The sequence below is a fragment of the Mesoplodon mirus genome (genome assembly GCF_964341445.2).
Source record: "Mesoplodon mirus genome assembly, chromosome: 1".
NCBI classification, from domain to species: domain Eukaryota; kingdom Metazoa; phylum Chordata; class Mammalia; order Artiodactyla; family Ziphiidae; genus Mesoplodon; species Mesoplodon mirus.
This window is the reverse complement of record NC_138976.1, coordinates 50711425-50728801: the sequence shown is the minus strand read 5'-3', so window position 1 is coordinate 50728801 and position 17377 is coordinate 50711425. Positions and strand designations below refer to the sequence as shown.

The window sequence follows — 17377 nt, the reverse complement described above, 5'->3', positions numbered from 1 at the left end:
TACCTTAAATTGCTTTTCGACAGTTTAAGCTTTTTTAAAAATATTTTTAGTCCTACCAATTAGATATTACTATGTTCGTCTTTTCAAAGGACATCGACTTAAATCTACCAACATACATGTCATTTTCTTTGCTCACTTTCCTTTTTTCATCTCAGATTTTCCTCTGGTATCAATTCTTTCTTTCTGAAATATATTCTTCGGAAGTCAATTTTCTATAATTGAATTTGTTTTACCCTGGTTCTTGAAAACATAGTTCCATTGGGTTTAAAATTTTAGATTGACAGTTCTCTTCTGTATCCATTAAAAATTCATTCCACAATCATCTTCTGGATTCCACAACTGCTGTTGAAAAGTTACCTGTAAAAACTTGTTGCTGATGCTTTGTGACATCTTTTCCCTCTGGCTGCTTTTGAGGGCTTAAACCAAGGAGTTCCTCCTTGAAATTCTAAACCTTGCTCTTTCATTTTGGTCTTCAACAAAAGACACTGGAAGTTGTGTAGTAAAGTTGGAAATAGGAAATATGTAGTGACCATGGCAAGCAGGAATACTTTTCACTAACATTTTTCACATGACTGAATAAAGTGTGACTGCAGAGCTCAGAGGGTTTTATCTCATATAGAACTATAGTGAGTCACTGTAAGACAAAAACACTTTGCTGACGTAGACATATGATCAGAAAAAAAGTCTGACATTATAAGAACACTGACAGTCAGTGGAACACCAAGATGTATTCCCACTAAATGGTATAGACTTATACTACTCATTTGTAGAGTAAATGAAGGAATATTCGGCCCATGACTTAAATACTTCAAAATGTTCTAAGAAATAAGAGTAGGGCTTCCCTGGTGGCGCAGTGGTTGAGAATCTGCCTGCTAATGCAGGGGACACGGGTTCGAGCCCTGGTCTGGGAAGATCCCACATGCCGCGGAGCAACTAGGCCCGTGAGCCACAACTACTGAGCCTGTGCGTCTGGAGCCTGGGCTCCACAACAAGAGAGCCCACGATAGTGAGAGGGCCATGCACCGCGATGAAGAGTGGCCCCCGCTTGCCACAACTAGAGAAAGCCCTTGCACAGAAATGAAGACCCAATACAGCCAAAAAAAGAGAGAAAGTCTAAATATAGGGATAAAGTGCATTGAATATGACTGATTTCTAAAAATCACATATAAAATATGCTTTTATCTGCTCAAATGAGCCATAATAAAATATGTTCATGTTTTGTATACTATCTTATAGGAAAGGAGTTAGCTGATGAATTTGTATATAAGTTGTATATTTGTCAAATTTTATTAGCTATATTTATTCACTCATGGATTTATTCATTCACTCAAAAATACTAAGTTCTTCTGTGTTCTGGGAAGCCATGTTCCTATTTAATTAAATGGATCAAAGCCATTCCCGTATTTCTTCACAGAGAGAGAAAACAGAAACCTCTTAGGCTACAAAGGAATCACAACATAAGTGTGCTATTTAAGCACCACTGGGGAAAAGTAGTTTCATTAAAATGCCAGCTAAATTGAGTAAATGAGTTGCAAAAACTAATAACCAAAACTCACTCCAATGTTACCCAGATATTTTTACAGGGCTTTGCTGTATTCTTTGATATAATTGCCAAAAAGATGGATAGAAGGAAGGAAGGAAGGAAGGGAGGGAGGGAGGGAGGAAGAGAGAGAGAGAAATCATAAGAAAAGGAAGAAAACATCCCCAATTTGATGATAAACTCAAGCTCAAATTTCAGGTACTGTCAAAATGAACCTATCCTACCATTTCTTTGAAAGAACAGGGCTAATCTGATTATGATCTAGAGAATGAAGTGGTTGTAATTTATCTGTCACAAATGTCATTATAGTTAAGTGGCGGTTAAAAGTACATATTTTTGAAAACTTAAAGCATAACAAATAAAACAAACAAATATGGTCCCTGCCTAAAAGTATGCTGGTGGTGTACTGACAAAGCAAAACTTAACTCCCTTACTCCTACTTTGAGTCCATCATCTGTACCAATGAGAAGGATGCTCACGCTGGTAAGAGAGGGCCATGCCTTAGTGCGAAGATATGGAGCCCCAATCAAGGTGACATCCCTCTCAAGAAGTGTCTCCTTCCCAGATGGAACTGAAGTTTAGATTGCAACGTTGCTAACAGCAATATCTGAGAAATATGTAGAGAATAGGCACTAAAGGACCGAATGGGACAATACCTTGACTTTCAAAAAAATCTTAGTGAACTTAAAGACACTTCTCAATATGATTTTAAAATAGACTATTTTAAAAAGAGTTTTGTGAACATTTAGAAAAGGCAATCATGGGAGCTACCAAATATTCTCTGGTAACTTATAACTGACCTTGCTTGATTTAGGGGTAAAATCTCTAGACTTTTCTACTAGTGACATCTTATAGACAGAGTGGGAGCATATTTCATCTAGACAGTTTGCTTAAAAAAGGGGGGGATAAAGATGAAAATATAGTTCAACACTTGGCGGATACATAATGGATAGGAGCCAAGGTATGTTGTAATATCCAACAGGAGGGAAATCCCCAGGGAAATGGTGAAGCCCTTCAGGTCCTTGGTCCTTGTCTGATCAATATTTTTTTTTTTTTTTTTTTTTTTTTTTTTTGCGGTATGCGGGCCTCTCACTGTTGTGGCCTCCCCCGTTGCGGAGCACAGGCTCCGGATGCGCAGGCCCAGCGGCCATGGCTCACGGGCCCAGCCGCTCCGCGGCATATGGGATCCTCCCAGACCAGGGCACGAACCCGTATCCCCTGCATCGGCAGGCGGACTCTCAACCACTGCGCCACCAGGGAGGCCCTGATCAATATTTTTAGTAAGACTTGTGTTAAGACACATTGGTTAAATTTGCAAGTAACAGAAACAGGAAAGAATACTAATATGTTTAATAGCAGAATAGAGTTTCAAAAAAACCTCAACAGCCTGTAAAGATGAAATTAGATACAGATAATTGGAAAATCTAACACTTGAATATAAGCATGACTTATTTAGTAAAATTTATCAATTTAGAAGGTAAAAACATCAGGGTTTTAGAAGAGTGTATTCAATACAAGAATGTGATGATAACATTCACTTCTACTCTCTGCATCAAAAAGACCCCAGGAAGGACCCAGTCAGTAAAAGTTAATCTCTTCAAAGCCATTGTAGGCTAGTTCTTTTCCTTTCATGTTTCCCATACTCTTCCTGTCAGTTACTCTAAAAGTACTATTAATGCTACCTTACATTTGTTATACTACTTCATGCTTATAAAACTTTCTCTCCACCTTCCCCCCCCCTTCTTGTTTGGTTCAGTGCACACTAAATAAGCATAATAATTTTTCAGATCTCCTCTGCTCCACGTACTAACTCTTGTCTACTTGTTGATACTCGCAATTATTTTTATCAAGAATAGATGTCAACTCCTAGAGGTTGGATTTCCCCAAGTTTCTTCCTAAGTCTCTTTCTTTTCTCTATAAACATAGGCTCCCCAGGTGACTCTGGTCAGTTCCAAGGTTTTAAATGCCATTTTCATGATGATGACACCCATATTTACTTCTCCATCTCTGATCTCTTCATTGATCTCCAGATTCACACATCCTGAATCTTCGGCACCTTCACTTGAATGTCACATTAAACATAACTCAGCTCCAAACAGATCATGTGATATTTCCTTCTCCTCTGTTCAGCTGTGTCTACATCTCAGTAAACAGCATCATCCCCTACCCAGGTGCTCAAGGCAAAAATCCGGTTATCACCTTTGATACGTCTTCTCCTTCCAGCCTGCTCGTCACCAAGCCTGTCAGCTCTACCTCCAAAATAACTTCTGGTAACAACCAACTCTGTCCATCTTCACGGATACACCATAGTCTAAACCCACAAAATCTTCCTGATTTCCAAAACCTTCTATGTGTCTCCCCAATGCCACTTATGCCTCCCTTAGAACATTCTCCAAAGAGTAGCCAAAGTTATCTTTCAAAACACACATCAGATTTTCCCACAATCCTGTTTAAAATCCTGTAACAGCTTTTCATTGCAACAAAAAGAATATCTCAATTTCTACCAGGGAATATGAGCCCCAACCTGATCTGGCCTGGTAGAATTTTTTCAGCTGCTTTTCCTTTTGCTCTCACCTACTCATCAGAATCAAACCACACCGGTTTTCTTTCTATTCTTTGAACATACCAGATTCCTTCCTGCTTTACGTAGGACTGTGGATTTTTCTGCTCCCTTTGCCTGGAATTCTCTGCTTCTAGGTTTTTAAATGGTTGTCTTCTTCTTGTCATTTTGGACTGTATAATTCTTTGTTGTAGGAGGTTTGTTGTGGGTTGTTTAGCAACATCCCTAGCCTCTGCCCAGCAGATACGATCATACCTTTCCAGTTCTGAAAACCAAAAATGGCCCCAGAAGGGAGGAGAGGCAAATCACCTCTGGTTGAGATTCACACTGTAAAGGAGTTTTTTTTTTTTATGTTGATATTTTATTTACATCTAGCTAATACACAAAATTATTTGGAAGAAATCACTTCTTATGATGAACCATTGCAAAATCCTCAAAAAGAAAATAAAAGAGAAAAAAAAAGGTGCCTGAATTTTAGAATTGGTCCTGGCTTTTATGGTGGTATGTAATGGGAATGTTTATTTGGGCCCAACTGTAATACTCAGAACTTAAGACGGGTATTTATTCAGTTACAGTTCATGGTAATTTCCAATAAAAAGCTCAGAGAGGTTTTGCAGTATTCTGGATAGAGAATGGACTACATAGATGGAGAGAGCTGTTTTGAATCTCAGATCTGCTACTTGCTAGCTGTGTGACCTTCAGTGAATCTACTTAATGGATCTGAACATCAGTCTCCTCCTCCGTACAATGGGAAGTACAATCCTTCTATTTGAGATGTATTATAAAGATTAAGTGAGGTAATGTATGAAAAGGGCCTGGCTGAGTTTGTAGCACAGAATAGATTCTCTTTGAATGGTAGCAATGTTTTCCAAAAGTAAGTGTGCTTTTGCTTGTACATCATACAAAAGTAGCAAGTCTAAATGTGTATAATGATACAGAACCAATATGCAGTGAAAACACTGAGGGGATGTCTTTATCATTTCCATGCAAATAGAATTGCATGGAAAGTCAAGTATCAATTAACGTGCTGCTTTCTGATTACACATTGGACTTCTTGGTCATAGAAACCTTCTTAATTAGATCTGATCTTTACGCTTGACATGTACTATCACCCGTTCAAATTCCGATTTAATAATTTCATTTTGTTGAGCTATGCCTTCCTGCAAGAAGTAGGTGGGGGGGGTGTTCCTACATCACCTTGGTTATTGAAGCACATCAAAGGTGAATAAAATAGAAGATCACCCTCTGAAACCTTATTAAGACAGATGAAACTTTAGGGCTATCACCTTCAACTGCTGATTTTGAAAGACGTCATCTCAGATTTGCAGTGGAACATTATGTCACATGGGCACAAGTATGATAACCAGTTCGTACCCAAACTCAGTACAAAGCCTTCAATATGATTATGAAGAGTCAGAGCAAAAAAAAAAAAAAAGAAAGAAAAAGAAAAAATCTTGCTATTGATTGTCTGATTTAGGGTCAAGCCTTAGAGGTCTAGCATGGAAATAAGTCACATCTTAATAAAACTTTTCCATTCTTACAATGAGCAGGTATGGCCTCTAGCTATAAAACATGTGCGTAACATTTGGGCAGGGCTTTCCAAGGAAACATTTTGGAAATGTCAATAGATAAATGGCAAATAATAGAGATCTGAAAGCTTTAAACTGGGCTATCAAAGCCTCTATTTTTTAGTTTCTCTAATCTGAATTTTATTATTTAATATCTTTAAATTAAATTCTATTCTCATCACAGTAGGGAATACTCCAGTTAAGAAAAGGGAAAGTTCTCTCTCCTCTCACCTTCTCTCTATCCCTCCCTCCCTCCCTCCCTCTCTGGATCTCTTCCTCTCACTCTGAATTTTTCTGACTCTTACCATTTCCTCATTTCCTCTTTGTCTGAATTGTCCTACCATCTCATCATCCTTCAGCCAGGAAAATCAGAGACAAAATTCTAGATGCCTTTGTAGTGATTGTGCAACCTTATAAGGCCTCAGTTAGTGGGCTCCAATTTTCCCTCTGGCATCACCATAATGATTTACACTTGTCACTTATTGTTCCCACCTCCAGGTACACTCGGGTGCTCCCAAAGCACCAGGTGCTTACCTCTGTCTTGGTACTGATCCATGATATTATAACTCTACCCTTCCTTGCCTGCTTCCCCACTCAATTAAAAGCATCTCCCAGGTTTCAGTGCCCATCTTCAAGGATAGGATTGTACTCTAAGACTCACATGCTTTGCTAACCATCCTGTCTGTGAGCAAGATTCCCAAACAGGATATGCTTTTGGTGAGCACAAGGACCTCCTTGTGGGTAAGAAGTCTGAGTACTTGCTCCGAGATAGCTCTGTGAGGCTCTATAATCCCTGGCCTTGGCCTTAGTCCCCTTTTGGCTCTGTAGACCAAACCTGGTTGCTTTAAGGAGTGATCAGTGTTCAATATGGCTGAGCCACTGGGTGGTGGTTAGAACCTACTTCTAAAAGGCGCTTTTGTTTTGTTTATGAAAAGACTCTCCCTCAGAGTGGTCAGATTTCAAGAAAAGCTGCCACTTCCTCCTCATAATAGGTTGACTATTGCAATCTGTTTATTATTGTATTGACATCAATGTTACACCATTCTAAAATTTCCTTTGCATCACAAAGGGAAAGCCGGGAATGACACTTCCCTTCTCTTTACAGTTCCAGGTTAGAGCTGGCCTCTATGAAGATTAAATAAAGTAACACATATGAAATGCCAAGCACAGTGCCTCGCATGGAGTAGCTAATCAATTTGAGGTCTTTTTCTCTCTCTCAACTTTGGATACTGGTGTCATATTAAGAGCAGACATACCAAATCTAATGAATGTACAATCTTGAGAAGGCCATCAGACATATTTATTTATCCATAGTGATTACTTTTTCTTGAGAAGTGTTAACTATAATAATGGCAAGGCCTGGAACTGACCTAGTAGAAGTGAAAGTGAGGGAGGAATAAAGAACAGTTAAGATGACACGTGTTGGGAAATTCATGTAAGAATAATTGTACACTGTGTGTCACATCAAGATTGGGATCCAGTTTTTAATTAACTAATCATGATGATGCTGTCATTTTTACTCTGTTGTGCCTATCTTCCTAGACCTTCTTGGATCTTAGAGCACAGTCTGATGAAATATTAATTAAAAGAGAATTGGTGCATTCTGAAAGGCAAGGATAGGAAGGCAATGGCTATACACACAGCCCCACAGCACACTGACTTAAAGAATTTGTTACAGTCTGCTTTCGGGTTATATTTTTCTAAAAGAGACAACCTTTGTTAGTACCAGAATCATTCTAACAAAACTCTTTGTTTTCTTGGCCTTAAAAAAAAAAATGTTAAAGTGTCACTCACTTCGCATCTATTATACACCTTCGGGTGCTGAGCCCTCACCTGACAACTCAAGGCAGGAGGATAGAATATAAATAAAATGTTTGTAATAAGCAAGCAGGCTATCTTTCCATTCCAACAAAATAGCTACATAGATATCAATCACACATGCTGAAGGAAATTATCAGTTAACAGGCATGTACAGGCATGTAGTATGTGCCAGGAACTCATCAATATTATTTAATCCCTCAAACTAACCAATGTATTTTGTTAAAAACATATGAGGTAGGTATTCTTTTTTTTTTTTTTTTTTTTTTTTGCGGTATGCGGGCCTCTCACTGTTGTGGCCTCCCCCGTTGCGGAGCACAGGCTCCGGATGCGCAGGCCCAGCGGCCATGGCTCACGGGCCCAGCCGCTCCGCGGCATATGGGATCCTCCCAGACCGGGGCACGAACCCGTATCCCCTGCATCGGCAGGCGGACTCTCAACCACTGCGCCACCAGGGAGGCCCCTGAGGTAGGTATTCTTATTCCCACTGAACACACAAGGAAACTAAGGCTCACATCCCCCAATGTTACACAGTAGTAGATGAAAGAGAAGGAATCCAAACCCTCTGATGTCAAATTCTATTATTTATACTATGGTTTTTTACCTCAATTAAAAAAAAAAAAGAAAAGTGAAACTCTTGATTAGTTGTGTAATGCCAAAGAATTGCCTTGAACATTGTAGATGCTTCGTCTAGGACTACTGGGTGTTGTTGAGGTTTCTGAGCCAGAGTCTGGATATATAATTCCCTTTGGAATGGAGAAAGCCAGGGGTTAGGATGGATTTCAAATAGCTGAGGATCCCTGGAGGATGAAGATATGAGAGCAGCTTTTGCAGGAGCTGATAATACTGGTCTTTGGTTCAAGGGCACAGCTACCACTGACTGTTGTATCAGATGCTCTGTGACCATTTTATACACAATATCTAATTTAATCTTCAAAAGAACCCTTGAGCTAGGAAGTATTATTAATCTTTTCTACAGATGAGTACTTGGAGACTTACAGTGGTCAGATAATTTGACTTAGGTCTCACAGGATCCAGCTAACCCTGAATTTCATGCTCATGAACATTGTACTATAGTTTAAAATTAAACATTATGTTGTATTCTACAATATAAGGTGCTTAACAAAAATCTGATTGCATTGACATATAAAAGTCATACCCTAGAAGTCTTGTTTTATCTGCACCTCCCAGACCATGAGAACAATAGCAGGAGAAGGGTACCTTCTAACTGACCCATCCTGGGTATCTTCAAAACAATTGAGATACCCAAGAATGGATGAGGTATGGCTTTGACGTATCAACCTTAAATGGTGCCTTTTCTGAGGGGCTCTGAGGAGCTAGAGCCATCACAGTCTGGCTTTAATCTCAATAAGCCAGCAGAATAAGAGAAATAGCTTAGCACTGATGAAATACGTTTCTGATGTGTCAAAAAACAAAACAAGAAATACTACTGGGTCAGAAACTGAGAAGCAAGATTGTCCAATGTGACTGATCTCTGCATTACTGGAACCAGTGCTGGTCAGTTTCAGACTCAGTGGCAAAGCTGAGGCAGAGCAGCCCTATGCCATGGGAAACATTCCAGCTCTCCCAGAAAGTGGGACATGGGAAGAAAGATGGATACCTTGTTACCTCATGTGAGTCATCAAGATGGCAGGACCCATCTGGGACAGATAAAGTCCCCAGTATGGAAATAGGAATCCCCCAGAATAGCATGTGGACAACAGGAAAAGAGAGACAAAGTAAGGGGCACCTGAGAAGTATATCACCTGGAAAATGGGATGTGTTTGTGAGTAAAATGAGGCTGCTCTCTCTATAATGAGATGAGGAAATCTCTAAGGAAAATTATTAAGTGAAACAAGTAAAGAACAATGTACACAGCAGTTTGTATTTATATTAAAATAAGAGGTGTAAACAGCTTATAAAATATTTGCTTCTGCTTATATATACTATATACATAGGACAACTCTGAAGGAATATGTCCCATTTACCTCTGGACAAAGAGCTGGGGGATAGCAGTGTGAGGGAAACTTGCTTTTCACTAAAAGCATTTTATGTCATACCACAAGCACATGCTACCTTACCTGAAAATAAATATTTTTAATAATAAAAGAAAACATCTGTGTGTTTATGTGCACAGATGTTTCTGAGCCATAAAAACAAACAAACAAAAAAACCCAAACACCCTGGAGAAATGCTGCACTATTTTCGGAATGAAAAGTTGATGCTGGTTCAGATTCAAAAAAAGAGGATACAACTCGGAAACTAGAGAGAAGAGAAGCAGCCTGCATTCCATGGCTCTCACCCAAAGCCATGGGTCCTGAACTGCAATTTTTACAAGATAGGCAGCCAATATAACTAACTTGAAAATTCAGTTTCACCTTCCCAAACACCCAAACACCTCCATGACTTTACCTCATTTGAATCAAAGAATATTTATGGATGTTCCTATACGTGCAAGCTGAGCTTGATTAGGTCCCAATATCATTTCTCCTGCCTAATAAAAAGTAAAGAGTCTTTAAAACTAGTTCAGATATACTTTGTCTCAAAGTTAACAACTCTGAATTTATATATGTCAAAAGTGAGCTTGACAATTTTTTAAAGAAAAAACTACATCGCAAATAGAATCATGCACAATGCAGCAAACGCTGGGTGATGGGAGAGTGAAGACCCACATTCCACCTCAGCCACATGCTTCTGAGACTTCTGTGGAGTCATTATGTTCAGTTTTCATATCATTTACCTCCAGGCTATCATCTTACTGAAGTTTCCTTCAGTACAGGGAAAATTTAAATAGCAAGTGTGCTAGATTGTTTGCAAAAATGGCTTCAATTCTTTCTCTCCCTGTATCCATAATCCTTGCGATATGACTTTGAAGTTCCTCCCATTAAATTCAACTTTCCCAACCTTCAGATTGGGGCTGCCTCATGACTTGCTTTAACAAACATAGTGTAGTGAATGACAATGTCAGTGTCAAGCCCAGGCCTCACGTGGCCCTGTGTGCTTCTGCTCACTCTCTCTTGTAGAACAAGTCCAGTCCAGTCTTCTGAAGAACAGGAGAACAGGTGCAGGAGAGCCAAGTCCCAGGCCAGTTAGCCCCTAGTCCATCTGCCAGCTTACTACAGACTTGGGCTGAGATACACAGATTAACTGAGCCCAGGTTAGGTCATCAGAACTGCCCAGCTCACCCATGGACTCATGAATAAAAACAGCCAGTTGTTTTAAACCACTTAGATGCAGGGCTGTTTGTTATGCAGCATTATTGCAACAAGACATAAATTATACAATAAGAAAACAAGGCACTTTAAACATTTTACGTGGTTTACTAATATTTGTTCCGATTATCACTTCTATGAACATTTCTATTCAAGAGAAAAAGCACTTCTAAGCAGAATTATAAGTGGAATTCATTTAGGAGAAAATTATTTTTCTATTGGGTTCCCTAAGTTTGAAAGTTTACCTGTCAATTAGAGTCAGATTCTTCCATTCTTCATTCAATCTTGGTCCTCTCTGGTGATCTTTTCATGGAATGACCATGGAATAGATCCCTATATGTAGTGTTCAGCACTCAGACAGAGGAATAGCCAAGAGGATCCAACATACATCTCTATCCCTTTTCTCCACCTACTCCCATGCCTTTGCCAGCAGCTTTGAGCCAAGTACACAGAGGGCCCTTATGTAGTTCTTGAGACACTCACATCTAAAACAGCATCTTAACACACAGGGCCAAATCACATCATATGCATTCACTACACTCGTCCTACCCCATCTGTGCCCCTAATCAAAGGGAAAAAAAAAATGCCCTGTGTATTATGATCTTTTGTTGTTATATTATTTAAATGTTGGTAATGTTTTTCCGGTTTTCATTTTAGTGGATAAAATTCGTATTTTGAACTCTGAATGGAGATTACCACCACAGCATTAGTTCCTCGTATTGTACCCTTTAGACGGAAATCATTGTTTTACTTCCTGATTACCCAGTTTTTGAATATGGAGAAAAGGGATGGAGAGGTGGGAGAAATAGAAATAGGATAGGTTGTGTATCATTTCCATTAGAGAAATAAAATGGGAGGGAATATTTGGCAAATATGGTTATTTTTAGCCAAATCTGCTTTAAAAAAGAAAAGGGGTAACCATTTCTTCATCTGTGAAATGAGAATAGTACCTACCTAAGAATACTCTTACAAACTTATGAGTTCAAGGAGACCATATGTGTAAAATACATACACATAATGTATGTATTATGTTACTTGTTAATTACAAATGTTATAAATGTTAATTCCCATCCTAACACTCTTTACCTTCTATGGATTTGCCTTGACTCTGGAAATTTGGGCTAAAACTTAGATGATAACTCTTTCAGTGACTCTTACTCATCTTTTTTTGTTGTTTGTCATTGTTAAGATGTAAATTATAAAAAACAAGTAGGTCAAGTCCTTAAAAATATTTAAATTCCTGTTTTAAAAACTTGAAAAAAAAATATTCTTACCTAATTCAGTTGAGCTTTCCTAATAGAAACAATTGGCTTATTCCCACTTTCATAATCAGTTTCAGTTTGACTCCTATACATTTAGCACAATGTGAATTTCATTTGCAGCATAATAGAATCATACGGTGTCAGAGCTAGAAGTGACCTTAGTGAGTATATAATTCATTCCCTTTGTTTTACAGATGAGGCAACTAAGGCTCAAAGGTAAAACGAGTTGTTCAAAGCTATATAGTTAATTAGTGATAGCCCAGACTGGGACATAGTTTGATGGTGAAAAGCTTCAAGCTGCCTCTCCAGGGAGGTCTCAAGTGTTTATTTTTTCTTCTATACCATACCATAACCATAACTACATATTGAATGACACTTTATAACTAATACAATAGGACAATCTTAAATACATATAGCTTCAAATTGTACAATACTACGTTAATGTTTGGGTGGTAAGATTCTATTTTGAAGTCTAAAGTTTTGCAGAAATGCACATAGATTTTTTGGCATTTACCACACCCTTGTGTATCATTAGTGTAACATTTAAAATTATTACATATTTTGTCATTCTGTCTATACTTAGCAACAAATTTGCATTTTTTATTTGATGTAACAAAGGCTTTAATGTAATTTTTGTTAGAAGATTTTGCATTTTTTTCATTACTGTTATACTTTATCTAACCTGACAAAATGACTGATTCTTATGTCGTATTACTGTTGTGAATAATCATGTGAAAGGTGTGAGATAGAGTACTATATTTGTGAATATAATTTTATGGCTGTTTTCATTTAGTAGAAACTGTTCCAGCAGTATGGAAAACTAAGAAAATTGCTTTCTACTGTATAATCTGGCAGTCAGCATAAAGACTATTTTTCTGTGAATAAAACTCATTCAATAGGGGCTTCCCTGGTGGCGCAGTGGTTGGGAGTCTGACTGACGATGCAGGGGACACGGGTTTGTGCCCCATTCCGGGAAGATCCCACATGCCGCGAAGCGGCTGGGCCCTTGAGCCATGGCCGCTGAGCCTCCGCGCGCAATGGGAGAGGCCACAACAGTGAGAGGCCCGCATACCGCAAAAAAAACCCCCCAAAAAACCACCCCAAAACTCATTCAATAAAGCACTATTCTTTAAAATGTTAAAAAAAAATAAAAGAGCATTTTATTGGTTCATGTTTCCAGACCTGTGACATGAGTGGCCCAGCTACACCTGCTAGCCTTCAGTACACCCCAATTTCCTCCACTGCCAGCAAGGATAAGACTTTAATAGCAGTGGGAGGAGCCCTTTGGTTGCAGCAGTCCCAGTGGAATATGGAATACCCAGACGTCTGCAAACCAGAACTTAACTTTCTATGCTGGCCCCAGAAAAGAACTAATCATCTTGTCTGCTCAGCAGAGAATCCAATGCATGAGTTGCTGAGTAACAGCCAGCTAGATCAATAAGTAGTCTGTGGAAGCTTTTCTTTTAAGTATATATACAGTTGACCCTTGAACAACTCGGTTTGAACCACATTAGGTCCACTTACACGCAGATTGTTTTCAATAGTAAATACTATAATATCAATACTAGCTGATCTGTGGTTGGTTGAATCAGGGATGTAGGGGAAATGGGTATGACTATAAGTTATACGTAGATTTACAACCGTCAGAGGGTCAGGAGCCCTAACACCCCCTCCCCCCAACATCGCTCAAGGGCTAAACGTATATAAAACGACTTAGTACAATTAAGGGCTAAATAAACAGCAACAGTGATGACACCTGAAGTTCAGATATGTTCTAGCAACACACCAGACCTGCTTCTAGGCTGAACATTTGGACCCTGGCTGAGACTGCTATGCCTTACAGATTCTGGCTTTCACCATCAAACTACTATGATAAAATTTAACACCAAATTATATTTTTACAAATACCATAGTAATCACTATTCCATCTGGTTCTGGCTTTCTCCCCTCGCTCTCCACCTTGTGGCCCCTGGATGAAGTTCTGGTATCTCTCATGTCTAAGTCCTCTGATAAACACACAGTGTACAGCATAGTAATGGCCATATAAATCAAACCCTTAGCATGGGATTAAGATCAAATCTGAAAAACTGAAAGGCAGTTTTCACTATCCAAGACCAAGCAGCCTCTTTCCTTACTTGTGTGAGCAATAATAAGAATGTCACATCCTTTAATGATAGTGAATAGTTTATAACAGAGGGTCATAAAAAGTTAGTTTATTGAGCCCTTATGCACCAGGCATGGGACTAAGTGCTTTATATACTTATCGTTCATATCACTTTATGTGTTAAGTGCTCTCACCATTTCCATTTTATGGCAGGAATAAGTGATGTCAAGAGAGGCTAAGTAACTTGTCCAGGGTCACAGAGGTAGCAAGTGGTAGCGATAAGATTTAAACTCAGGTAGTTAGACCTCCAAGCACATGCTCTTCATCTCTCTGCTAGTTACCCTAGCTGCAGTTTGCAGTGGGGCCGGGGCTCTGCCTTTCTGTGAATTCTGAGATAGAACGTTCTAAGATTCCACTGCCTAAGAGATAGGAATGTAAGAGGCAATTTATACAGTACATTTTCTTCCAGAATGAAAGGACTCATTTCCTTGTCACAGTGCTGCAGACACCTCTGTGGAAAAAATCCCTGGTCATTACGAGGAGCATTAGTGGCAATCTCCCACAAGAAGCAAAGGTTTCTTTGTTCTGATAATGACATAGATGGGCGTTTGGGTGAGGCAGGCTGTGACACTGCAATGTAACTTGCTTTCAGCATACCAAGATCTTAGGGTCATTGCAAGACTTAAGTCATTCACCGACTGTATTTATTGCAGCAATTAGCACATAGTAAGTACTCATTAAACATCAATTTTCTTCAACTGTCACCTTTGCCAAAACTTGTAATATTTTTCCAATTAAATATTAATGTCAGTCACATTATGGCACTTTTCAACACTGCAGAAACCCTTTTGTTCCTGGAAAATGGCATTTTAAAAGCCCCAGCTTCTAGCCTGAAAATGCAGTGTACTGCTAGCCTAAATAATCCCTTGCCATTAGACCATCACTTTTACATTCTCAGCCCAGGAGCATTAGTGTTGGCAGACAAAGGCAGGAGAGAAGGCAAGGGCTGCTGACCGCATCCTGGGAAGATCTTGAAATGTGAGTGCCCTTCCTTGAAGCTAAACGTTTTTTATGTGACCATTTACAACCATGCATAACTTTGGAGATACAGTCACAGCAACTTTTTAGGAGATTCTAATAAAGATACATGCTTGAGGAAGAAAACTCTGTTGTGTCACTTGCCACATTTATTGAAAATTCTAAATCCTCCCATGCATCTCAGATCTGGTACCCAGCAGAGGACCTGGCACACGGTAGGCACTCAATAAGTATGATCTGAACCAGGACCTCTTGGGAAAGATCAAATGGCTATGTGTTGTTTCTAATTAGTGTGAAATATCTCCTCAGAACTAGAATTATTTTCCAAAAATTTGGTATAATGGATGTGACCTATTTAGAGAAGAAAATGGCCAAGAGATACATAGATTGACTGCCAGTGGAGGAAGAGTAACTTAATTAAAAAGACTACCTAGATAAGATGCTGAAGACAAAGTTAACTAAACGTTACCAACTGGGTACTTCCCTGCGGTTGCTTGCATTTTAATAAGCTACGAGAAGTCACAGGAAGTAGTTTGTCTGCATCGTTGAAGGTCCTTCCCCCACCTCCACAACCCAGAATCTCCCAAAGTAAATTCAGTATATGCCATAGCTTATATTATAAGAAAGACGTCTTGACCATATCCTCTAAACTTGGTAAAAATCTATCATGCCGTATTTTGCATGATGAAGCAACAAAGAGAGGAAAAGGGGAAAAAATAAACATTTCATTTTACTTACATGTTTTAGACTACGAAAACCTGTTCCAATAATATTACGACTTTATGCATTTCGTAACCTATGGGAAGGGGCATGTGCGTGCTAAAGGTGAATACTAATATAGTTTTCCATTAGGCATCCTAATATACTTAATAAGCTACATATTAAACCAGTGCTCAATTTTCATGTGTTTCATTAACATTTCAGATGAGACCATGCTGAAAAGTAGGACTCCCCTGTACCATACCTCTTCTCCCATTTGATGAGGCTCTCAAAGTTCACCGTGAAGTTCTACAACAGTACAGTAGCTGAAGTCCTTCCAGTTAAATTAAGGTTGCTTGGAAACATAATGTGCCCTAGGTGACCTTTTATCAGGAATAGGAGATAGGACATATGTGGACACTAATTGCATAAAATCCATTTCAGAAGTAATTAGAAGATAATCAGACATATCTAAACCAATAACATGATATTTTAAAATTTTAATACCAATCTAAATAGAATTTTACAATTGAAAGTTTAGCTTCCCTGGTGGCGCAGTGGTTAAGAATCTGCCTGCCAATGCAGGGGACATGGGTTTGATCCCTGGTCCGGGAAGATCCCACGTGCTGCGGAGCAACTAAGCCTGTGTGCCACAACTACTGAGCCTGCGTGCCACAACTACTGAAACCCATGTGCCTAGAGAAGCCCGTGAGCTACAACTAGATGAAGCCTGTGTGCAGCAATGAAGACCCAACACCGCCACAAAAAAAAAAAAAAAAAAAAAAAAGTCTGAACTGCAGAAATTTTCCATTCATATTTTTGGAGGAAATTAAATATTCTATTTCTCCTAGAAGACAGAATAATACCTTCAGTGTGACCTCTAAAAGCCATCAAAGAAAAATATACATACAGTAGCATGAGAAACCATACAACCTCCATCAGGGCCCACAATCACTGCAATCTTCTGCTGTCTTCACAACTCAGTTAGCACTGGGTACAAGGACAATCCCCTCCCTCTCAGCTACTCAGTTATCAACCTCAGCACAAAGGTGCTTTTCCTCTGGTAAGCAGATGGTAAATGACTTAAAGGTAGGTTTAAAAATGGAGGGAGCTGACAGGAAGGGGGTGAGATATGCTGGACATTGAGCTTAAAGAATGTCTACAAACAGGCTTTGGTCAATGCTTCTCTTCGTTTGTTCTAAAAACATATTTTAAAAAATCTATAAAGTTCCACATTTCTTTGTTGCTCTTTATTTCTTAAACTTTCCCTACTGGTTTGGTGTGCACTGTGCACTCAGCTGGCTTCTGTCAACTCTGTATGGTGCCCTCCTGTTATATACTTCTTAGCACCCGACCTTTCCTGATATAATGCAGTTACATCCTTAGCACATGGATCCTCCTCTTGTCCTCTGTGTAATTTTGCTATTTTTATGTGCAGACATTGTGAAACAGAGCAAGACCCCATGGGGCCCTCCTGGGTACAAATCTTTTCTGTGTCTCCCGTTTCTTGTTTGCAGGAAATAGGCTTCATTCAGCCTCCTTGACCTTCCCTGAGTTCCAAAGGGCAGATTCAAAC

The 17377-nt window shown here is 39.2% G+C and overlaps 1 pseudogene across 1 annotated transcript in view; it reads left to right on the top strand.

Moving 5' to 3' along the window:
• The window catches only part of LOC309806815 (protein disulfide-isomerase A3-like), a 38601-nt pseudogene extending 27193 nt beyond the window's left edge, over window positions 1–11408 (top strand). The window contains exons 4-5 of the transcript in view: window positions 3571–3810; window positions 11356–11408. The product of the transcript in view is annotated as a protein disulfide-isomerase A3-like (transcript). The remainder of the gene's footprint in view (window positions 1–3570; window positions 3811–11355) is intronic.
• Window positions 11409–17377: the final 5969 nt, after the last annotated feature.